At 47.8% G+C, this 25,620-nt stretch overlaps 1 protein-coding gene and 1 long non-coding RNA gene across 3 annotated transcripts in view; one reads left to right on the plus strand and one right to left on the minus strand.

Annotated features, from left to right (window-relative positions):
• Window positions 1–613, minus strand: part of EEF1A1 (eukaryotic translation elongation factor 1 alpha 1) — a 37,196-nt gene extending 36,583 nt beyond the window's left edge. Inside the window, exon 1 of one of the 2 annotated variants that reach the window (XM_069606250.1) lies at window positions 488–613. The gene's annotated coding sequence lies outside the window, so the exon portion shown is untranslated. Of the gene's footprint in view, window positions 1–447 lie in introns of both variants that reach the window. The other variant, XM_069606251.1, reaches the window with a different exon arrangement.
• On the plus strand, window positions 578–25,620 carry LOC138453418 (uncharacterized). The gene is made up of 2 exons (XR_011260423.1): window positions 578–663; window positions 25,207–25,620. It is a non-coding gene; the product is annotated as an uncharacterized lncRNA (long non-coding RNA).

Raw genomic sequence — 25,620 nt, forward strand, 5'->3', positions numbered from 1 at the left:
CGTATGCAAAATTAGCGGGAGGGGGCAGACAGAGGGGGGGGTCGCATTTCTAGCCGCCATCACTGGCAAAACAACTCCCCACGAGCAATCGAAGAGAAGTTAGAGGTTAATATAAGTCTTTCAATAACAGCCGAGATAATCCCCACGAGTATTGACTGGTTAAACAGGGACACCGATATACCTAGTGAGAACCGCAGCTGCCATCACCTGGACCCTAGACACGCGCGCATCTTCCCAGGTATCGCGCAGATCAATCTCTGCCGCGGGACATACCAACCGGATCACACCTAACCCCAATTCTCGAGGACCCTTATCCCACAACCACCCTCGCCGCAGCAGAGCAACATTTTTAGTGTCTGTGTCAGTTTTAGGAAGTCGTTTAATTCGCCGGTGCACCCGACAGTCCCCTTGGATAGAAGAAAGGGACCAGCCCCCGTCAGCGCTCACTGTCATGACGCTCTTCAGTACAGCGGCCGCTGTAGCTCACCTACGAAGTGACAACCGCTCCGTTACTGTATGTGCGCGAGCGCCGCCTGCCTTATAAAGCCGTGTGCCGGGCGGGTCCCGCCGCTGACGTCACTCTCCGGCGAATGTTCCCGATCCGAGAGCTAGGAGGGGTCACAGAGGACGAGCGAGGAAGAACGGGGAGTTAAATCATGTTCGGTGAGAGGGCAAACGGTTGGGCCCCTGAATGTGCATGCAGCCAACGAACTATGTATTATTAGCCCGCAGTGCTAGCAGTCCGCTGGGAGAAAGGGTCATTGACACCGCTAGTGCTAGAAATTCGTTAACGTTCCCCTACGCTACCCCGCCGCGCTATTCTTTTTATGCGACAGAGAAGTCTGGTCTGAGTGACAGCGCACCTCCCCAATGCACAGGAACCTCATCATACATCTAGTAACCAGTGGTAGAAGTGTACTGAAAAAAGTGGAACTGTGGTCTCGGCAGGGGAAAGGGTAGGCAGAAGCATAGTGCAACACATGACAATTATTGCGGAGTATGACTAATAAGTTAGTGTCCTATATATATATATATTTATTTTTTCTTTTTTTTAATTTGTGTTTAGCCAATTTAGGCTTTTACAAAGAAAAGGTCTCCTATTACAACTTTACACTTGCACAGGAATATGAATGTACAATTGCTATATATAGAATGGCGAATATGGTAGTAAAAAGTAAAGGAATGGTAAACAGAACAAAATAAAAGTAGTGGAACACTGCCCCTTACCGTTCCACTCAGGGGAGCCGATTTATGAATTTCCCGGGGTGGGGGGCAAGTACAGGAAGTGACATCACTGGCAGTTATATGACCGAAAATGTGCATATAGTCGCCAACTTGGTGCAACGGCACGCAGGGGTGGGGGCGCGTGCAGCGCAGAACAGTGGAAACATTGGCTAGCATGTACTGCATATACTAAAGTCAAGAAAGAAGGAGATTTAAGCCTTCAAGTTGCATTCCACTAAGCCAGTGGTCTTCAAACTTTTTATGCCATGGCCCCCCTGAGCAGAAAATAAATTGTTCGGGACCCCCCTACCCCGCCCCTCTGTGTTGGTGTTATTTTTTTTTTTTATAGAGAGGGCTGCAGAATGCGTGGTGCCATAATTATGAAGGGATATGCTGTTGGGGAGACATTCCAAGACACTAGGACAATCACATCCAATCCAAACATAGAAACCGTGCAAGTAAACACAAAATTCTCCAGTAGGGCTTTTATTTTCTCAAAATACATTCCTATTAGTATATTCAGCAGAAGGCAATTTGATTTTACAGAGCAAGCACTAATGGGAAGGGTGGGCCTGTCTCTCTGCAGAAAGTGAGTCAATGTGTGGCTTTATTTTTGAGACCGCCACTCTGAGGTTGTCCTCCACTTCCAGCCTTGTGCGGTATTTAGTTTTCAGTACAGCCAATGCTGAAAAGCCTATTTCGCACAAGTAGGAAGACCCAAAGGGTAAGAGAGACTGTATAGCAGACCTTGCCAATGTAGGATACTCCAGGATTACCTTCAGCCAAAAGTCACCCACTGCAATGTTCCTAAATTCAGATTGCAGAATAGTGTCCGACTGAACCTCAATCAGCTCCTCCAGGGCATCAAATGGAAGATGCACCACCTCCTCTGCCAGAAAAGGCTGCATCACCCAGTCATTAATGCCAGCATTTTCTTCAGGGAAGTATTTATCAAAGCTGGACCTTAATGTTGTTAGGTGACTTGTGATTGGTTCTAGGGCATGCAGCAGGTTGTACTCTGTTTCCTCAATTGCTTCTGCAAGCAATGGGAACTGAACTGCTACCCCAGCTCCAATTGTTCGTTTCCAGAGGTCTAGCTTCCTCTTGAAGGCAAATACTTTTTTATTTATTGTAAATGAGTTGGCATTGGCTCCTTGCAAAGACATATTGAGGGTATTTAGCTTATCGAAAATATCAGCAAGGTATGCCAAGAGCACAAGCCAGCGGGGATCACACAGATGGTTTGCTTTGCCAGTATCCACATCCAAAAGGAATTGCCGCACTTCATTTCGGAGTTCAAACACACGTTGCAGCACTCTACCCCTCTTGCCAATGAGCTCCCCATGTTTTGTTTCCAAGTGGCGTCTTAATTTGGCTGGTTTCATGCTCTCATTGGCTAAAATTGCTCCACACACCACACATTGAGGCCTCGTTTCACCTCTGATCACAACGGAAGTAAATCCAAGGTCTAAATATGTGCCATCAAACTTTCTGGCTTTTGCAGGTTTTTTTCCTGTGTCAATGTCTGCGTCTGCCTTCCTTTTCACACTACCGTTTTTGGGCAAAAAGAAGTGCTCCATTTCAAAATGGGTTCCTCACCTATGAAAAAATGTAAACTCCCATATTAATGCCTTTTCATATGCTTTGTTGATAACCTCATTTACGTAACGAATGAGGTACAGTAGGATTTGAAAACGATAATTCAAAAACAAAAATGCAAAACATGTAGCTGTGACAAAATCACACATGCACTAGAAGGCTTTTGAGCAAAATGAGGGGCTGAAAAAAACATGGTCCTCCAATAGTGCACCACATGTTTTGTGGTGTTCTACATGTACTATGGGTCCCGACTTGAAGATCTGGTTAGTTTGTAGAATCCAAAGAAAGGCAAGGGACATTGCTAACTGCTTGTGCTGGCCACAATCCATTGGGGCATTATGTGGTGGTCCACCAAGAAAGAAATTGTACCTTTGCCTCCAATAAGCCTTGAGACAATCATAGCCGCTTCACCCACCCCTTCACAATTCACTATTCACTTGTACAGAGACCTCATTTCTCACCCGCTTAGAGTGGAACCAGTCTGCGGCATACAGCTTGTAATGCAAAGCGCACATATTAAGCAGCATCACAAAAAAACAGGACTGAATACATCACTGAGCTAAATGAATTCTGACTGGCAACATGGGGGCAGTTGCTCCCCCTCCCCGAAGACTTAGTGAAGGCCCCTCTCATGTGAAAAGTTTGAAATGCCCTGGCGACTGTAATTTGAAACGGATGAAATGCCCTGGCGCCTGTAATTTGAAACGGATGAAATGCCCTGGCGCCTTCCCTGGCCACTGGTGCTGCAAGAGACATGAGGACCATGGGGTCTTTTTTCTATTCACTTGTACGGAGTCCCCACAGACCTCTTTTCTCCCCTGCTTAGAGTGGAACCAGTCAGCGGTATACAGCTTGTAATGCAAAGCGCACATTTTAAGCACCAGCACACAAAAAAAACAGAGCACTGAATATATCACTGAGCTAAATGAATTCTGACTGGAAACATGGGGGCAGTTGCTCCTCCTGCCCCCAAGACTCAGTGAAGGCCCCTCTCATGTGAAAAGTTTGAAATGCCCTGGCGCCTCCAATTCGAAAGGGATATAATGCCCTGGCGCTGTCCCTGGACACTGCTGCTGCAGGAGAAATAAGGACCGTGGGGACCTCTGTTCTATCAACTAGAACAGAGGCCCCCACGCCTCGATTTTCCTTGTGTTTCTGGTCACTTTATTTATTGGTCATGTATGTAAATGCCACTTACCTTTTTGAAAGTAAAAAGAATAGAAAAGCAGGAACCTCGTGACAGCATGTAACTCCGGAGTTGATGGACGCAATCTGAAGCAGGATCACTGAAGCTGCAGGTGAGTACTATTTATTGTTGGAAGACGTGGCGCCTTCCATCCTCATTGGCTGTCAGTCAGCCAGATTGAGCTAGCAGCACAGCTTGAGGCCCTTGCCAAATCAAGTTTAGAGAAGCTGGCTGTCATGGATTGGCTCACTCTCCCTACCACCCCTCCCATCTGAAAGTAGGGCAGTTTGTCACTAATGTGCCATCATTAGTGGTTTCCTGCTCTGCATTCATATGGGAGGGGCTGGTCATCCCTGCAAAACAAGGTGTGCGCTTTACCTTGTTTCATGAATAGGCTCCTAATGGAGCCTGCAGGGCCTCACAAAAGCCAGGCCCCTGACCTCAGTGTGACAGGGGCCGGGCCTTTGTGGGGCCTCAGGCTCCATTAGGAGCCTGTTCATGAAGACAAAAGAAAAAGCGCACACCTTCTTTTGCCGCGATGACTTGTCATCACGGCAAACAAAGTGTGTGTGTTTTTTTTTTGTCTTCCTAAATAGGCTTCTAATGCGAGCCTGAGACCTGACAAAGCCCGGCCCCTGTCGCACTAAGCATGTGTGGCAGGGGCCGTGGATCGGGCTGTTGCTCTTTGATGAAGCAACAGCCTGATCCTTTGGTAATGGATGCCAATGTTTACTTTCAAGCTGTGGATGCGCGGACCCCTGGGCATGAGGCTGCGACCCACCAGAGGGCCGCGACCCACAGTTTGAATAACGCTGCACTAAGCCATCACTGCCCCCACTCCACCCCTCTATAATCATCCAGGTTGTAGTAGCCCTCCCTCAAAAGGCAGAGCAACATGGGAGAATGAAATGCTTGCTAAACAGAAGGTACAGCTGCAAGGTGGAGTACCACCACCACCACCCAAAAAAAGTTCACATTTCAAGGGAAACGAGAAGTAAAGACGTTTACCGATTAAAAACTACCAGGCAAGACGTGTGTGGTGCCATAGTTCAGTAAAACATCAACAATTCAAACTTACAATAGTGCTGCTGTAGAGGAGAACAGGTGAACTGTTTTCATTGCAGCACCTTCCCCAGGCTAAATGTATTTTTACGGACAACAGTTTGTTGAATAAATTCATCTGCAATGGCCTCAACATCTAGATGTGCAGCTTCATCTTTGTGTCCATGAAGCAAAGCAACAGCATTTAATCGAGCTTGGCCCATTGTAGCTCTCAGGTAGGTTTTGATGCGCCAAAGGCATGAAAATGAACACTCCGAAGAACAAGAGGATACAGGGATGGTTACTGCAATTTGAAGCAGTCCTGCCAGTTCTGGGAGCAAATTGTGCATAGGACGACCCCTTTCACCTTGGAACAAGTCAAAGACATCCTGAAAACACATAACCAGAGTCTTATCCCTATGTATAAGTTCAAGGAACATATTTCTATGCAACTCTAGATTGCATTCATGGAAGTCAGTCTTATAAAAATTCATGACATAATCACTGGTGGCATTCCCTGTAATACATTTTTCAATGTTAACCATATGGTCACATGCAGTTGTATTGAAACGTTCTGACAAAGCTACCAATGTACGGTCCATGAGTTCATAATAAACTTGTCTATAGAGGTATTTGGGAGACTCAAAAACATGAGGAACTGACCCTTCATCCAGGCGCCGTGGTATTTTCTCGGCCCTTCTTTGTTCCTCTAGTTCCACATCTAAATCATTGGCCGCTGATGTGGTTTTTGAGAAGTCTTGAAATCCCTCACGCATTTGTGCAACTATGGTCTTAAGGTTTTCAATCATAACCGCTGCTTCATGGAACCTTAAATTGACCTTCTGTAGAGCAGTGTTCACAGTTTCAAAACGGGAAAATACCAAGTACAAAAGATGACGACCTAGATAGGTTTCGAGTTTATGGAGCTGCAAGTGCAACCCATGGGCTTTTGCTCCCGCTTCATTGTGGTCACCGGCTGCAAGTCCCAGAAATTCAATTACAGAACTGTAGATAGCTAGTACAGTCTTCAAAGATTTTGCTCGAACGGTCCATCGGGTAGGGCAGAATGGAAGCAGTTTGACACTCCCTTCTTCTTGACAACGTTCAAAACAAGCAAGCCGTTTTGGGGAATTTCGAATGAACCCAATCAAGTCCCTTACAAAAATCAACAGATCCCTGAACTTGGCAATGCCCATAGCTGCATCATGAACTACTAAGTTCAGATTGTGTGCAAAGCAGTGCACATAAATAGCTTGTGGTGCCATCTCCTGCACCATTGTCTGCAAACCATGTCGATGTCCAGTCATATTGGAAGCACCATCATAACACTGCCCCTGACAGTTTTCCATTTCATAGCCAAACCTCAGGAGAACATCTTTTAAAATGGCAGAGTTTGTGATGTAGTGCTAGACGTTTGATAAAAGCCCCAAAAAATCTCATCTACCTGAAGATCCTCTTTTGCAATACGAAAGACTACAGAGACCTGCTCTTTTATTGACACTTCAGCAGTCTCATCCAAAATAATCGAAAAGAATTTTGCATCATGAATCTCTTTCATTAGGCCACGGAACAAATTATGTGACATAATTGCCAGCATTTCATTTACTATGTCATGTGACATCCATTTGTATTCTGTTCTTTGAAGCCAACTTTGAAGTTCTGGGCCATCTCTGCCACGAAGCGACAGAATTGCATTTAAATTAGAGTCCTCATCAGTATGGCCCCGAATTGCAAGACCTTGCCGAGCTAAAGCCAACAATGTGGTCAAGATATTCAACAGCGCACTTCTGTTATCCCTCATCTGCTTGAGGTGGCCCAACGACAGAGCTGCTACAACATTTGTACCCCTTTCCACAGAAAGTAGCACCATTGCAGCCGCCCAATGAAGATTTGAAGTCTGATGGCCGTTACATCTCTCTATGGACTTCTTAAAATTATTAAAGTCATGTTTAACAAAAGCATTCCAGGCATCCTTATCACGGCTACTTTTTGGCAATTGGACGCCCTTTTCATCAGCAGACTGACATACCTTACAGAACATTTTTTGAACAGACTCATCATATTTAAGCCAATTATACGTTTCTAACAATTTCTTTTGAAAAGTGTGGCCATGCTGGGACTTAAAACCATTTGAATCACTCATGTTTGGGCAGCATTCTTTTTTACATTTTTTTAAAATAAAGTTTTTATTAATTTTATTCAAACCAAACAATACAAACCAATCATGCAGTGCATATATCAACAGTTCAATTGTTCACTACTTAATTTGGTCACTGCTCCCCCCCTTTATGAGCCTATTTATTCCACACATTCTGTATCTGCCGCATGTGGTGGGGTCTCGCTTCCCGTGGATTCTGTCAGGTCTGCTATTGTTCCAAACATTTCCGCTATTAATGATTTCCATGCCAACAGGGTTCCTGCCTCCTCCTCTCCCCCTGCATTGCTTGCCTCTTGCCATACCATCGTTTCTGCCTCCGCCCATTTATGCAAATCTTTTCACCACACCTCCACCCGTGGCCTGTGACATGTCTTCCATCCCATGGCAATTCTTCGTTTTGCAAGCACATATGCTAGATCTTTCAGTTTACCAACATGCTTAAGTTTCTGTGATCTGGGGAACCCCCCGCCCCAGCAGGCAGGCACAGGCTGTGTCTATTATGATCTAGACCCCCTTTTCCGCTAGTTTCTGTGCCACTTCACCCCAGAAGCACTCAATTACTGGGCATGACCAAAACATGTGTATCATGTCTGCCTTTTCTTCGTCACATTTGGGACATGCTTGTTGTCCAGCATTTTCGAACTTGGATATCCTCAAAGGTGTCATGTATGCTCTGTGCGTTATATACAATTGAATCTGTTATAGTCTTGCATTCCTTGACACCTTCTTGTGGTACCCCAGGGCACGTTCCCACATCCCATCCTCTATCAGGGCTCCCACTTCCGCTTCCCAGTCTAGTCTCTATTGTGTTGAATCCTTCCCGACCTTAGACATCACCATCTCGTACAGTCTGGAAATCCCATGCCCTCCTTCCGATACATCATATATTGCCTCTATAATAACATCTGGTTCATCTTCCAATACTGTTTCGGGCCATGTTTTCCTGATTCTCTGCACCATCCTGTGATATGTAATATACTGGCCCGTGTGTAGCCCCGTTTCCTCCCCCAGCACTTCAAAATCTATAATAGACCCCTCTTGCCAGATGTCCCCTAACGTTACCAGCCCCACCGATTCCCAGTGGTCCCTGATTATCATCCTCAGCTGTTTATCTTCCCCTGCCAATGCAACTAGTGGTACCTGCGGGGAGCATGAGAATGGGTTCTCCATCATCCGGTATGCCCGGCGCCACATCTTCCACCCAAGCATCATCATCATCCTAGGGCGCTCTCTCATTTCCGTCATGGGCAGCCAGATCAACTCTCTTAAATGGAATGGGGTGCAATCATGTCTGTGGGATGTTTCAACCCACGCATCCAAGCCCTGCAACACCACCGTGCATTACTGGCAGCGGAAACATCATAATGGCCGCCGGAAAGCATGCTGCTTGCCAGAAATCATCCCAAAATGCACAGTAAAAATCTGAAAGATAGGTTTCCATCTTCTTTTGCCTCTGTCAGTGTTAATACAGGAGACCATTGCCATACCCCAACCTTCAGCTGCAAACAGAGTGAAATCAGTGCAAAGGAATATAGAGCTGTTCAAAATCCGTTTTACTTGATGTCAAAAATTGCTAAAATCATGGCTCACCAAACCCACTAAAAAGGTCCCACCTCCTTGTTGGGGGGTCAACATCATTCTCCTGCGAGAATCTACATAAATCTGAAGTCCATAGAAGTGTATCTATATTTGAACAAAGTATATTTTGAGGATTGCTTACTGGTAAGACAGCTGTCAAAAATAGGTGCAGTACCGGTGCTCGCCACTGACCGGCGCTGGTGATCTAAATTCTGACAGGAGACCTGTATTTCAGAAGCTGAACAGTAACCTGAGTTAGCGGAGACTTCAAAAGGCTTGCTGTCCCCGGGAATCCTTCACACCTGGGGACTCCACACCAGAAGGCAGGATATCACATGGTCCTGTTGATTAAGAGGGAGGAGATTTTCCCTGCAGCCTGGAGGAAGGAACAATGGGGGCTTTGGGATGAATAGAATATGCTGATTTGAGGTGTAACTGTCCACACTGCTCTAGGAAAAACAAGACATGTGACCTCTGAGTCAAGCCAAGCTTCTAGGGGCGGGGACAAACCAATGGGTGTACTGAAGTGAAGGCAAATATATGTTTTATAAGAATACTGATAACTAATTGTAACCAGCTGATAGAAATGTACAATTTTGAGATTCTTAAAATGACACCTTCACTCACAGTTGAAGACGAAGTTGGATGCCGTGGGATGTTCTGAGGGCAAGCCCCATATTTATTAATATTGTAGACACTGTGTTTATGCTAGAAAAATGAAAACTTACTGCAATATGCCCAGAGAGGGGGTGTACCTCCATGCAAGACTCATTTTTCCACTACTCATCGATTCCTGCGCAGAACTTTGCCGGAAGACTCCAGATACAGATAGTATCCAGACAGAGACTCCAGACTTCAGATCCAGACATATCCAGACTCCAGAACCAAACTCTAGAACCTAAAATCTAGAACCTTAGAGAAAAGAGGCCTAATCCATGAGCTGAATCCTTCTCAGCAGGCCCCAGAATCCAGCAACCTAACTAAACTATTCAACAGCCGGGTGAGCTGTTTTGCTTCTGGCTTGAACCCTGTGCCAGAACAAGACCCAGAAAGCAGAGCTATATCCAGAACCCGTCGGACCCAGACCAGACCGCTGTGCAGTGCCGATAGCAGACCAGAGGCCACGCTGTGAGCAGAACCAGTGCCTGACCGTCCGGTGGCGAGAGTGCAGTCCAAACCTGACCAGATCTGTGACGAGGTCCATTCTATTCCAAAACTAGGAGTGAGTATCCAGTCTAACAACTGTACAGAACCAATCTCTTAGTCTTAAATAATCTTATCCCATCCATATCAACCTGTCCAGAACTGCATAGAAATCGTGTGTCCATTCTGTGATTTAAAATCTGTAAAAGCGCCATTTGTCATTCTGAAAATCTACCTCCACAAAACGTCTGTATCTTTTGAACCGCACGTCCTAGAAGCGAGATTTAACTGTCATTTTAAAGCTAAGATCATCACATTCCAACTCCTTGTAGTTTTTCCGTAATCGCGATATACGCACTCGGAAAAAGTGCAGCAAATTGAAAATTAGCTCCATTTCACCACATGTTAAAAATCGCTGTTTCTTGCTTTCCACTGCTGAAATTCGTTTTCAACCTGATAATCATTCATGAATCATTGCTAGTGTTGACCTGAACTAATTCAAAGTAGCTATCACCTACCCTGAATCTCCTTTAGTGAATTAAAATCATTTTAAGCATATTTTCACTTCATTGCAATCACATTTAAAAGGATTTTGCCTGCTTTAAAATCATCCCTGTTTTCTCTAAGCTTGCTTGGTGGAACTGGGATTGAACTGCATTATTACTTGTATTCTTGAAACCTGTGTGTCCTCATTTCCATCTCTTCCTATTGCATAAGGGGGCAGTGAGTTGTCACAAGGGAAAAGTGATCATATTATCTCTTGTTGAAATCATATCAAGCTTATTTCTGTGTTGTATTCTTTCCCACCTGGCATTTCCTTGAAACCATAAAAGTATTCTCTGCTACCTTATCCTTTCTATACCAACTCCTCATTGATTAAAGAGAGTGTGCTATTGTAATATTACCCATTGTTGACCACTATTTTATTCATAAGTGTGCTATCAGATATTAATTTATTCATAAAAGTGTGATATATATATATTTTTTAATTTTTCCAATAAACCTTTTAATTTGCAAAACAAACCTACTTCTTGGCTCAGTGAGGTCAGGGGGATTCAGAGAGAGGGGCGTTATATAAGGGTTCATCATCCAGATTCAAAGAATTTGACTTAAAAATATATTAATATGGGCTTCCATTGGGCATCCCAGACTAGGCATTGATTTAGTTGGATTGTTGGATTGAAGTCACTTACATGTCCTAACAACCTAAATTCGGGGGTCGCTTCATCCGAGAGCCATTTGGCCACATATTGCAGCTGGCTCGCCACATAATAAACTTCATAGTTGGGCAGTTCTATTCCCCCTTTTTTGTAAAAGTTCTGCAGCTTCCATAGCGCCATTCTATTCCGGTTACCATGCTACAGGAAATCCCTACACATACTGTTCAGTTTAGTAAAAAACCTCTTGGGTATTATGTATGGAATATTCCCAAAATAATGCAGGTGCCTAGGTAGGACCACCATCTTCAGCATTGCACCTCGTCCAATCATTGCTAGGGGCAACTTCACCCAGAATTTCATGCACTTCTCAATTTTCACAATAGCTACCTCGGTGTTGTGCCTATGTTCCTCTTCTACCGTGTGGTACACGTCTATCCCAAGGTATCGGAAAGAACTAACCGCCCATGGTATTTGTAACACCGGTAACCGTCTCACCGGGGTTCCCTTATAGCTGCCTAACGGAAAAATACTAGATTTTTGAGGATTCACCGCTATCCCAGACAGCCCCGCATATCTCTCCATCACCTCCAGGATGTACTGGAGATTTTCCTCCGGGTGCCTCAAGTGCAGCAACAAATCATCCGCATATAAGGAGATCAAGTGTCGTTCCCCTCCCACCTCGATTCCTATCGTATCATATTGTTGTCTGAGGTATATTGCTAGAGGCTCTAGGGCTAGTATATAAAGCATTGGGGACCATGGCCACCCCTGTCTGGTGCCTCTTCTGAGTTGCCATCTCTCAGATATTACTGATCCCGTTCTAACTCTGGCCAGCGGCTCACTATATAGCATCTTCACCCACCTTATATATCCAGGCCCCATTCCTTACCCCGCCAGGGCCGCCAGCAGCCACGGCCACCTGACCGAATCAAAAGCCTTTACCGCATCCAAGGACACGATCGCCATTTCGCCTTCATTTTCACTTCCCCATTCAACAACACGTTGGAGTCGCCTGTGATTATGAGTTATATATTCCGTCTGGTCAGGGTGTATTAGTTTGCTGATAACTCTTAGCAATCTGTTAGCCAAGACAGCCGTCAATATCTTGCTGTCTTGGTTCAGCATCGACAAAGGTCTGTAAGAGCCACAGCTATGCCCTGGCTTGTTGGGTTTGGGAAGCGGTATTATGATCGCTTCTGTAAGTGACTCCGGCAACCGTCCCACCTCAAACGCTTCATTTAACATTTCTAACATTGGGGGGAGCACTTCCTCCCTATATACTTTATAAAATTCACTTGGGAACCCGTCCACCCCCAGGGTCTTACTAGTGGGCAGCTGCCTCACCACTTCTTCTAACTCCTTCAGAATGATTGGTGCATCCAGCTCCTCTCTTTCTTCCTCACTTATCATAGGCAGTCCTATATCTTCCAATGTTTCCGTTATCTCCCCATGACTACCCTCCTTATCCCCATATAGCAATTTCTAATAATCTGCAAACTCCTTGTTAACTCCCTCTTGGGTGTCCACTATCCTGCCGTCTTCTCTTATTATCGTTCTGATCGTGGATCTGGGAGTCTCGCTCTTGTATAACCATGCCAAGAGCCGTCCTGTTTTATCCCCTCCCGCATGCTGTCTCTCTATATATTTGCAGGTCAGCCAAAACCCCACCTTGCAGGCCTTTTGATTTTGCTATGGCAACCCCTCGCATCACCACTTTGAAAGCTTCCCATACTGTACTTGCCAAGTCAACGCTACCCGTATTCGTCCCGAAGTAGTTAATGATCTCCTCCCTTATATCCTCTCTAAAAATGGGGTCCTTAAGCGCCTCTGCACGGAGACGCCATGTCGGAATCCGTGCTCTCGGGGGGCAGTATTGCCACCCGACAACCAGGGGCGAGTGATCCGAGAGGACCCTTGCTTGAGTAGTCTCTGTTATTACGTACAGCGTAGCAAAGATATAGTCCAGCCTTGTATGTAGCTGCTGCGGGGCAGAGTAGTGAGAATATTGCCTTTCTAGGGGGTATTTCGTTCTCCACACATCTGCTAGACCAAAGTCGTCTAGCAGTGTCTGCAATGCTTTAGCCGCTGGGGCGGGTCTATCAATCTTGCCATCAGATCTATCTACCTTGGGGTTTAGTACGCAGTTAAAATCCCCACCCCAGATCACTGCACTGCCCATACACACACTAAGGTTGGTGCAAAGAGTTCTGAAATATGCTGCCGTGTTCTGGTTGGGGGCATATGTATTTACAATGCTTATCTCCTTATTCTCCACCAACCCTCTCAATATGACCATTCTCCCATCCGTTTCCGTCACTTCCTGTAATAGTTGAAACGGGACGTGCAGCGCCACCCAAATAAGTACTCCTCTAGCATAAGTAGAGTATGTTGAGCCCACCACAACCCCTTTCCATTTCTTTACAACCATCTCCATCTTTTCCCGTGTCAGATGTGTCTCTTGCAGCAGTGCAATATCTATCTTTTGTTTTTACAGGTACAACATGACCTTATTCCTTTTCAGATAACTTAAGTCCCCTGACGTTCGACGTGATTATTTTAAGATCCCCCATGGCCCGTTAGAGTTCCCCTTCCCTTCCTCAAACAGAGCCCTCCCACCCGCGCAGTGCAGATTCAACCATCCAGCTCTTCTATGTAGGCTCATAATCAAACTTAAACTCCCCAAAACTATATACACACCAAACTCTCCCCCCTCCCTCCCGCCCACCTCCCAACCCTTACCCAACAACACCCTCCCCAACTGTTGCCCAGCTCCATCCCTGGATCTCAGGCACCCCCACATCTAGCCCTGTCCCACACAAACCTACGCTCAGGGCTCAGCAGGGTGAAATCGCCCTAATGGCCACTTAACTACTAGTTCTCAGGGGTAGGTTGTTCCCATCCCTTTGCTCCTATTTCCCATTTTGTTACGCTTCATGCTAGTGCTATGCAGTTTCCACGTGCATTTTGCCCACTATATTCCAGTCCAGCCAGGGCCCAAGGTCCGAAGGCTACATAATGTTCATCCAATCTCCCTTTTTCCCCCCACCATGACAGGGCCACCCTCCCACTTACCCCCTCAATGTCCATGACACCGGCTCCTCAATTATCATGCTCCTGACGATCTCGGTCTGCCTCTTGTTCCGGGCAGCCCTTCAGGTCCAGCCATGCCACCACTTCCTCCGGGGTGTCAAAGAAAAGCGCTCTACTCTTATGCAGCACCTTAAGCTTTGCCGGGTACAAAAGCATATACTTAATGCCAGCCGTGCGCAGCCTCCTCTTAACGGCCACGTAGCTATATCTCTGTCTCTGCACCAGCATCGTATAATCTGGGTATGCCGTGATGTTGGTGGATGCTCTTTCTATTGTACCGCCCTTACGAAAGTATTCCAGGATCTTCTCCCTATCTTTATAGTTCAAGATCCTCGCAATTATCGGTCTCGGCGGGGCTCCAGGTCGTGGTTTCCTCATCAGGGCACGATGCACTCGCTCCAAAGTGAACCCCTGTGAAAGCTTGTCTGCTCCTATCTCCTGGAGGATCATGTTCTCCACATAGTTCGTGGGGTCCTGGCCTTCCTCCCCCTCCGGCAGGCCGACCACCCGTTTGTTATTCCTTCTCGCCCTTCCTTCCGCTTCTTCTACTCGATTTTCAAGGTTGGAAACCAGCAGTTTTAACACGTGGACCTCTTTTGCGTTACTTGTGCTGACATCTGTATTGATCTTCACTGTGCTTTCCAGGCCACTCGTCCTCTCTGCCAGCGCCCTAACATCTTGTCGTAGCAGGGTGAGTTCAGTTCCTACCGCATCAATTTTGTTTTCTAAGGCTGTCCGTAGGTCCGCCATTGTTGAGCTCCATTTGGTGCTCAATTCCGTTATGGCCGCCAGGATCTGATGCTTGTCACCTTCTAAGGCTCCTTCTGCGGGGGTTGCTATCATGCTTTGTGCCGCTGTTGTAGGGGTCCTCTGCGCTTTTGTAAAGACCTCCATTGTGGGTTGTTTAGTCTTAGCTCTCAGTCCCTTCACTGACATTGCGCTATCCTTCCTGCGTGTCTGGTTCCAACTATGTGGTGTTGTTGTGACACTCCCAGGTCCTCCAGGCGTTGGGGTTCCTGCTTCTGCAAGTTGCGTTGTGCTATGGCGCGTGAAATTGCATTTCAAGTGGATTGTGCCCTCTCACGTTTATTCTCTGCGTACAGTGTTCGTGCGCCGTCAGTTTATGTCTCGGGGTTGTTCAATTCGTTTCTCCGTCACAGCCCCGGAGATTCAAACACATAGGAAGTCCGGCGCCTCCCATCCACTTCAAAGGGAGCCTATCCTGGGCGCTTGTGCTTGGCCTGATCACTTCTTATACATTGCTTTGTGATCTTCTAGCAGTCACTCAGGCCTGTCCTGTTTCTCCCTTGTGTCACAATTTAGCTGCCGTGTCTCATTCCTCGTGGGGCCGCTTCTCCTACTGTATTTGTAACATCATCATGGGTCCCCATCAGTCCAGCCATGCCGCCATCTTGTCTCTGTCTCCCAAGCCCCTAGACACACGGAATATTATCGGCTCCGTCTAGCGCATGGGTCAATCAGCCCGGGAGCTCACTCTCACTGGCACCCTGTTTTATTTCTCCCCCTCCTCCTTACTTCGCAGGCTACCTGATCGCTTGTAAATGGTGGGTGTGTTCTTATTGTGGTGTATTTCACGCTCACTTTCATCAGCCAGCAGCTTGTCTCATGATTCCAACTTTGCCATGTCATGGGATTTGATGGCACTTTATTCCTGGATTGGCCCCGAACCACCTTCAATCCCCAGGGTCAATTGTGTATAGTTGTGATGTGCCGTAGTCAGTGCTGGGCTCTCCTAGATCGTAGCCCCAGGATGCGGCACAGCAGGGGGTCTGCCCGTTCGCTATACTTCACACGGCATTCACTAGTGTCCGTGTGGATATAAACACCAGCCTCTCAATGCCTCCTACAGTTCGTGACCTCAATAGGTCTGCCGGAAATTTCGCCGGGGTGCTAGTAGCTCTCAACACCAGTCCCGGGAGCTCTCTGCTTGCTCCCTGGGCTCGCATCCGAAGAGTGTAACAGTGGCTGGCGTCCACTTTGCAGGGTCGGCTGTTACTGCCAGCGCTCGACCCTGCGTTCAGTGGGCGCCGCTCCTCTGATCCGCCCTTCGTGCCCTGTGCTCGGATGTTATCAGGCACACGCCCCCGATGCACGTCTTCAGTTCGCAAATGTCCTCGGCCCGGCCGAGTGAGGACACACGTTACTAGCAGCCAGCAGCAACGATCGATGCTTCGTTGTTTGTATTGCTTCTTTAATCCGTGCAACTGTATTCATTTGCCGGAGTCAGTAACTCAGTTGTGGGGACGCGCCCCTCAGGACCTCTTTGTTTGCAGCGGCCGCTGCCATTTTAATGTTCACCTCGCAGCCGGTCTTGAGATACAATGTATCTCTCTGGCTGTTCTTCGGCTTTGAGCGTGCAGTCAGCCCTCTCATGTTCAGCACGCTGCCTTCCCACGCCTCTTCATGTATTCCATAGCTATTATAAATGAAAATAGCATGCGCATTTCGCCGGATCTAGTCGTCGGAGCTCTTAAGGATCGCAGCCTATTCCATGGCTGCCCAAGCCACGCCCCCTTTGGGCAGCATTCTTGTGTCACATTGCTGCTGCCAACATCAATGACTGTAGGCGCATCTGGTATAGATTCCACGCTTTGTGCCTGGCAGATTGATGCAACTGTGGAGCTCGAAATTGCTACGACTGCTTCGTCAGGCACATGGGAACTCTGCTTTGGTTTAGCAGGGGTTCTTGTAATAAACCTCTCTATGATCACTTTGCGTCTTTTCCAGGGGACGTGGGTGAAGCGGTCGCTGCTAGTTATAATGTCTTAGAAAACGTCTAACTGGCATACAACTGCAAGAAAGAAAATTGGTTGCTATAATCCATGCAAAATGTATTTCTTGATGCAAGACATTTTCTTATATTTGTTTAGTGACTTTACGTTGTATTAGGTTTAGTTCATCACCAATCAATGTATCACCTTCAGGGGGTGATCTTTAGTTTTGTCTTTTTCCAAGGGCCACGAGGTCCAGATGCCTGGTAATTTCACAGTAGATATCCATAGGTTTCTCATGATTTGATGACATATGATTCTCCCACTTGGAAAACAAGAAGCTAGTACATAGCATCCCGCACATCGGGCATATCAGTTTGCCCATTATTTATGACCCCATACACTTCAAATGCTGTATAGAGGCACCCTGGCTATTATGACTGGCCCCTCTTGCATTAACCTGTTGTAAAGATGCCGTGCCCAAGTGAGATTTGCTAAGATTTTACCTCTGGGTAACCAGATAGAGTTAGGGATGTAACTTAGGGATGTGGCTTAATCTTAAACCTTTCAGTGGACACATCAGATGTTCTGCTGAAGTATAATGCAATCCTGGCGGAAGTATAATGCAATCAAGTGTGGTTTCAGACTTGGGGGGAAGAGTGTTAACTGCTTTTAACATTGTAGTTTACCAGAAATTCTGGTAAAGTAGTGTACAATGTTAAAAAGCAGTTATCCAGGCGATGTTTTGGACTAATGGAAGAACTCACGTCTAAAAAAGTTGTAGCCATGGTTGTCTCCATGTTTTAAAAACTCCCACTTTCCTGGTTTGCAACATTCATTTGAAACATCCCTTATTAAAAAAATAAAGGAGTCAGTAAAAAAAAAGTACACCGCACTTATGCTTAATAACGTCTTACCTTCCAAGAAACAAGCATACACCTCTTTATACTGCCTTATTGTATTCACAACACAGAAGCCACTGTTCAAACAAGCATCTAGAGAAAATATGAAGCACACAATGCACTGTTAACAGTTTACATATCCACAAATTAGACACTCGAGCATCTGCTGCTGACTTTTCTTTCCACTGCACCCCCCACTCGGCTGCTGAGCCAGACGAATACTTTATCTTGGGAGTGGGCTGTGGGGAAATATCCATAAAACTCCCTCTCCTCCCCACTTCCTCGGTCAAAAAGTCTCACAAACAAAATAGAATCTGTTCAAAGAACGCATCAGAGAACATCTAGACCTGAACAGCCGTAAAATAGAATGTTTTGTCTACAAGACATAAGCATCATTCACAGCCAAGCATGCAGGCATAACAAGGCCGTGAAAAAAGACCCCCTGCCTGCCCTCCCAGCATTGGTTTCTGGAGATAGGCCCCATATCTCCATCTCCCCCTTGTACAGAGTGTACACTGGGAATAGGCAGATGAGGGGGGAGCAGGCTGACTGGACTCCACACACCACCCTACTGCAAGCGCTAGCTGCCAGATCTTCATGGGCTCAGCGGAACTCATCAACCACAAAACGGTCCTTCTACACCATGTGGGTGCATGAGCTCTGCATGTATGTGGTCTCTTGGAGCATTTAAAAGCAGAACGCTCCTCTCTTGGTTCAGTCCATCCCTCCCCTGTTGCTTTCATCCTCCCTCTTGTGCACCCGCTCTTACCCTTAACCTCAGAGCTATGAGACTGCTCTACCACTGTGTGAGTGCTGTACAACCAACATAACCAGCCTAACATGATATAAACACACTCTTGATAAACTTTCTACCATCAAGGTGCCTGTTTTTTTTTTTTTTAACTTGGCCACTCCATTCCCATGCCTCCTGTTACCAACATCATTCACCTTTATACACAGTCTGTCCTGGACTCTGCCACTCATGGCTCACGCTTTGCAGGAACAGAATTAACATTCTGTAGTTTGACCTGGGGTACAAAGTGTAGAGGTGCCCAGGCAAATGAGCCCAAAATTGCCAGGATAAACCAAGCACACTCTCAAACCCCTCGGGAATCCAACATTACATTGTGTACTAGCTGGAACTTCTCCAAGTCTGGAAACGGAGCCTAATTATCACAACACTGCCGGATATATCCTTCTCCTCCCTTTTGAAGAACCATGGTCCACCTAACAGGACTGACATGCACCCCGGGCTTGCACCCATTCTATCAGAAAATATTCCCGCCCACTCCCTAACCATGGCCCACCTAACAGGACTGCATGCACCCCGGGCTTGCACCAATGTCATTCCCGCCCACCCCCCTAACCATGCCCCACCTAACAGGACTGGCATGCACCCCGGGCTTGGACCCATGACATTCCCGCCCACCCCTTAACCATGGCCCACCTAACAGGACTGTGTCCCGATGCAGAGTGTAACACAAAGAAACTGGCATGAACAGCCCTTCCCACTACTCTTAGTGTAATGCAAAGACACAAACATACAGATGCAAAGTGCATGTCACAGAGAACGGACTGCGATAGTGTTTAACAAGAAAAGAAACACGCATATAGTGTGATAGAGTAATACTGATTCAATGTCACATACAAATAAACACACCAACAAAGCATTACACAAAGAACAATATACATAAATAAAGACAACTGCCTCGTATAACCCAAAGAAATAAATGCACAACTACAGTACAAAGCATAATAATAAAACAATAACACTTTCAGTGTGTCATTATTGGGGAACTGCGGCCGAGCACGTGGCTGATGGGCCAGGAGTCTTGAAGTGCTGGCGGAGCCAGCGGTGCAGTGAAGGTGAGAGCACATGTCTGGTGCAGCTGGGCGTAGATCCCGGGGCGCAGCCAGAGGTGGCGTCATATTCTCGCAGGGGGTTTGCAGGGGCATAGTAGTGACGTTTCTGTGGGGGACTGGGGCCCTGGCTGCAATGTGACATTAGGCCTCAACAACAATATGGCTGCTACTAAGATGGCGTTTGGTTCCCTAAGTTCACTAGAACAAAAAACATCCCCCATCCTCCCCGCACTACCACCCACCCCTGTCCCCTCCTTGAGTCCCTACTCCACACTTCCAGGCCTCTGCCTCATCCAAAAGTGCTGGGGGCATGGGACGACCGTCTCCCCTTCCCAGCAGCGACACAAGCCGACAGACTGACAGAGACAGGAGCTCCAAGCCCGAGAGACAGAGACACCTACAACCACGAGCCCCAGAGCCAATGCCACCCGAGAGACAGTCACATGGGCACAGACTGTGCCAAGAGCAATGCAAAAGCGTAGAAGGAGTTTTATCAGGGGATACGCTCAGACTTCAGGGATTACCCTCCCAGTACAAGCACCTCTGACTACACCACTTCCAGTCAAAACTAAAGCCAATTCCACAACAGTTATACATATCTACATTCAAATTATTTAAATGGATATAAATCGCATTATTTATAAAATCCCAGTAGTTATAAAAATACATATTAAATTACATCCTTTGGTAGTAAGGCTGGGGATGGGGGGTCATAGACGCTGGGACCATGATGTCATAAGAGGAGCTTTTATTTATTTATTGGATATTCGTAAGGCACCTATACAACACATGGGCCCTCATTACGACCCTGGCGGAAAGTGACTGACCTGACCGCCATAGCGTAAATAGCGTTTCCGCCATCGCACGACGGAGCAAAGTGCGGCCAATTCCGACCCATCGGGCACGAGCACTACGCCATGGCGGAAGTGCAAAGTCCGCGATGGCGGAAATGTCCCCAAAACGCGCCTCACCGCCGTCGTACGGCGCCCTAGGTGCAATTCCGCCACCCATCTTAGCGGTCACCGTAATGAGCAGCAACCGGAAAGTACGGTGACCGTAAACATACGGAAACGGAAGTAAAAACATGGGCCCGGAACGGGAAACAGCACGCCGTACACCTATAAAATCAGAATTCCCACACAACCATAAAAAATACTACCCTGAGACACATCCCAACCCGTCATCCACCCCAGTGAAAGCAATAGAAATGGGAAAAGTAGCGAAAAAAGCGTGCGACCGCAAGCGGCAGGTCCACTTCTCCCGTGAGGAACTCACCGTGCTCACAGAGACCCTCCAGGAGAATGCTGCCGTCGTCTTCTCCACGCAAATGACCAGGACGGCACTTGCGAACAAGAAGGCCATATGGGCCCTGGTGGCACAGCGGGTAAGTGCGGTGGGGACCGCACCCCGCAACCCACTGCAATGCAGAAAGCAATGGGACGACCTGCGGATACGCGTACGGAGCATACTATCCGCCAATCGCAACATTGCCACAGCTACCAGGGGAGGATCGGAATCACCCATCAAGTTGACCCCCTGGGAAGAAATCTGTGCCTCCACCATTGGAATGGAGAGTATAGAGGGAGTCGGAGGGATGGAGAAAGGAGTGCAGACATCCGAAGAATACGGTAGGTGGGCCAACTAATACAATGCCAAATCCACAATGTCCAATCATGTGAAGTACCATGTGTCCACATAGTGCAACAGTAACACATGTCCAGGAGAACGTCCACACACATTGGCCTGACAGCGCACTTTAAAACTCACAATAAATACATAAATAATTAAAAACCCTAAAAACACCCTCTACACGTGCAGCAGGCACACCCTAACTGCAGGCTGCAAAACAACTGCATCCTCAATCCACACAAAAATGAAACCACCTCCAAGGCCCTGACCCAAATCACCCTCAGGTACCACCCCAATGCATGTGATACATTGCCATTCCAATTTCAACAGACCCATTAATAACGCTCGCCCTCCTTTACTCCACCACAGCGCCCGATTCAAACGACGAGCTTCAGGACACCCCTACCAGCACACCTGCAAAGAGGGCCAAGACCAACGGCGAAAGACCCTCCACCTCAGCTGCACGCATCAAGACACGGCAGCAGCACAAATCAAGTGGCAGCACACAGGAGGGAACATCAACAGGCACCCCAGCAGCCAGCATGCCCACAACAGCACCACCACAGGTCCCCCCAATGGATGCCACAGAAGGCACTGCCTCTGGTGGCAGCAGCACCGTAGGTGACACCCCATTAATGGCAGCATGCTCCGACACAGAAGACGGGGATGTCGAAGTAAGATCCATCCATGCCCTGTCTCAATCCCCCTGTTTGTTTCATCCCGTACACCATGAGGATACCACGCAGGGGCACCCACAAGACGACGACTGGCTATCCCCCACAAGCCCTGTGGCAAGGCAACATGAGGTGACCAGCCCCTCTGTGACACCACCGCAAATGGCCATGGCACAGCAGAGGCAACAGTCCCTCGACCAGGTCATCGTGCAACAGCAGCAACTGGCCACGCTCCTCAAGGACCATGCTGATGAATGTGGGGGTACTAAGGCAGCCATAGAAACATCAACTGAGACGCTTAGGGCAGAAATGGAGAGAAGCACCGAGAGCCTGAGAGTACAAATGGAGAGAAGCACCGAGAGCCTGAGAGTACAAATGGAGAGAAGCACCGAGAGCCTGAGGGGGGAACTGCATGCGACGTCCAAAGACGTATGTGCTGAACTTGCCGCTGTGCGCCGTGTGCTCACTGAGCTCTCACAAACCCTTAGGGACATGCATGGACGTGAGCAGGCAGAGACATCATCCGTTGCAAGTTCCGTCCAGGGCAGCCCCCAACGTAGATCTGGGAGGAACCTGCGCTCCACAGGCAGGGGTGCCCCTGATACCCGGAGAGGGGGCTTGCAATAGCGTCTGCCCACTGACAATGAGCATCTGCGGACACTGGTGTTCGGGGGGGAGGTAGGAGGGTGGAGGGGGTGTGTTGGGCTTACTTGGGTGGCGGGTCGATGGGGTGTGTAACATAATTCCACATATGCTATAAACATTTCACAATCATCCAATGAGATGTGTGGACATTGATCTTTGTGTACGAGGCCTTTATAGGCGTACAGTCCATATTGTGCATGTTCCAGACACACACAGTGCCACAAGTCCCGTGTCCATGTATCAGCCACCAGGCGTGAGTGCTAGAAGCATGAATCTATGAGCATCTGACGAATGTCACGGCCCTCCTGTGCCTCGCGGACTCCTTGAGGTGCTGCCACATCCCCACCCTCATCATGACCATCTTCAGGTGCTTGCAGTTCTGCGTCAGGGGGCATGGGCACATTTCTACGTACGCACATGTTGTGTAGCATGACACATGCCATGACCATCTTTGCAACCTTCTCATGGCGGTACAGGAGTGCCCCGCCAGACCTGCTGAGGCAGCGGAAACGAGTCTTCAGTAGGCCGAATGCCTGTTCTATGACTACACGGGTACGTGAGTGGGCATGGTTGTAGTCCTCCTCATGCTGGTTCTGTGGGTTCCGGAGTGGTGTAAGGAGCCATCTCTTCAGTGGATACCCGGCATCACCTGTATGTGGACAATAAAGGACGTTTGTGGAATGACATTGCTACGTACGCACCCCCCCCTTCCTGCCAGGTCATTGCCGCATCACATACCCCACATTATCATGCATGAAATGAGACTCACCGAGTAGCCAGGATCTGTTCCCTGCGTGTCGCTCCATGTAGCGTGGTATTGTAGAGTTCCTCAAGACCATAGAATCATGGGTTGATCCAGGAAATCGGGCACAACAATGTGTAATGATCCTGTTGGAGTCACACACCATTTGTACATTAAGAGAATGATATTGTTTCCGGTTGCGGTACTGGGCCTCCATGGCATGTGGGACGACCAATTCCACATGGGTGCAGTCGATGGCACCAATGCAACCCGGTATGCCGGCAAGTGCATGGAATCCCACTTTTGTGTTCGTAATTTCCTGCTCCGAGCGTGGTAGAGAGATGTAGTCGTCTGCGTGCTTCAGGAGGGCATCGAGCACTTGCAATAGTGTCCGTGAGAACAGTGGCTGTGAAATGCCATGCAGCTGTCCGACTGTGTGCTGGTAGGTGCCTGTGGCCAGGAAGTGGAGTACAGACACCACCTTCAGTAGGGGTGGGATGGCGGTTGGGCTATCTATCATGCTGACAAGGTCAGCCTGTGTCATGTCCACAATGGCGGTTATGGTGTCCCGGTCCAAACGGTAGAGGGTGTGGATCTGCTCATCAGTGAGGTTGAACGGATGAGCTCGGAGGCGTGGGATTGCGGGCTGCCTGCGTGGTGGTAGTGGCTGTGCTGGTGGGCCTTGCTGGCCCTGCCTTGCCCTCCTCCTGCGTCTCCTCTGTGTGGCCGGTTGTTGTAGTAGTTGGTGTTCGTCTTCTTCTTGAAGTTGGAGTACTTGCAGTGCTATCAGGTCCCCCAGGGCCAACATCGCTAGTCCTGCCGGTAGCATTTTGGAGTGGTTGTGGTTGTGGGAGGGGGTTGGGTGTGCAATTTATGTGTTTTCAGGCTGTATAGCCTCCACCTGTGGTGATTCATTCCACCTGTGCCAGCTGCAATCCCCTTTGGGCGAGCACCGTACCGAGGTTCACCGACGGGCGGGGCGTCCCATTTGTGAGTGAAGCCAGTTGCCATTTACACACACTGCCGCACTACATGGATGAATTTGTGATTTGAAGCGGTCACAGATGCCTTTTCGACGTGATGTTGCAAATGAGGAATTCGAAGGACAGCGCTTTCGGTTTTCAGCTAGCGGCGAGGAGACGCCCACAGGTCTGACTGCAAATATAACGTTCTATTGTTTAATGTCCTTGGGACAGGGGCCATGGCGAGTATGCTATGATTGATATGGATAGTATGGGATGCGCAATGGCGTAGTGGACAAATAGGCAGGACGTTCCCAAATACATGTTACTTCACAACACTAGAATTCCGGGCTGGAGAACAGTGGATTTTGCAGACTGCATTACGCACAGACTCAATGGAAGTTTCAAATGTGATGTGAGTAAATAATCAGGCGTTTTCATACCGGGATGAGGGAATGATGTATGGATGCATGGACAGATGATTTGATGGAGAGTTTGCCATGTACAGGGCTTTTGGGAATCTATCCACCTCCCCTGCGCTATGTCATGCAGAGCTGCCATAGTGGGACCATCGTCTTTCTGCCCTTGTTGAACCCTCCCTGTCTCGACGCGCCTTCAGGCACTTGTGTCTATGCACGTTACTAATCCCATCTGATGGATTCTGTCTTCACAGACGCATGCACACAAACACTCGTTTGTAATGCTGTTTTCACCTCGATTTTTATGGTTGTGATTCGCAAGTGATTTTCGGGTGGGTATATTCCTTTTGAGTGGGCTAGCATGCATATGGCTGTAGATTTTGTGTGATCATTGAAGTGAGTTATGCAATTGTAGTTCTGATGGCCATACTATTCTTTTTCATTTCATTTGGGTGACAGGTATCTCCTCCCCTTTTGCCGCTGCCATCTGTACGCCACTCCTGCAGATGGCTTTTACTCCCGACACCTGCTGCTTCGTGTCAATCAGTGGAGCACCATTACGATCTTATGGGACGATCGCCAATGGGCCACATGCCCTTACGCAGTGCTAGTGGCTAGGAGCAACATATCGTCCTTTCTGCTGGACTAGTGCCTACCTGATGGGACGGCCCTGCGGTTCTAGGCGCTTCCGTGTTGCCTTTTTGGACGTGAATGTAGCCCCTGTGTACCATGATGGAACAGGGCGTCACACAGGCAGAAGCTGGTCTTTTCTTGCGGATGCAGCCCACAATACTGGAATGTATTTAGGAGTTCATGACCTAATGGCTGTATGGCCCTTGGTGGTTTTGTGGTGCATTAAATTTCTATTCTGTT

This window comes from Ambystoma mexicanum, chromosome 4p (genome assembly GCF_040938575.1).
Source record: "Ambystoma mexicanum isolate Mex_15411 chromosome 4p, UKY_AmexF1_1, whole genome shotgun sequence".
NCBI lineage: Eukaryota > Metazoa > Chordata > Amphibia > Caudata > Ambystomatidae > Ambystoma > Ambystoma mexicanum.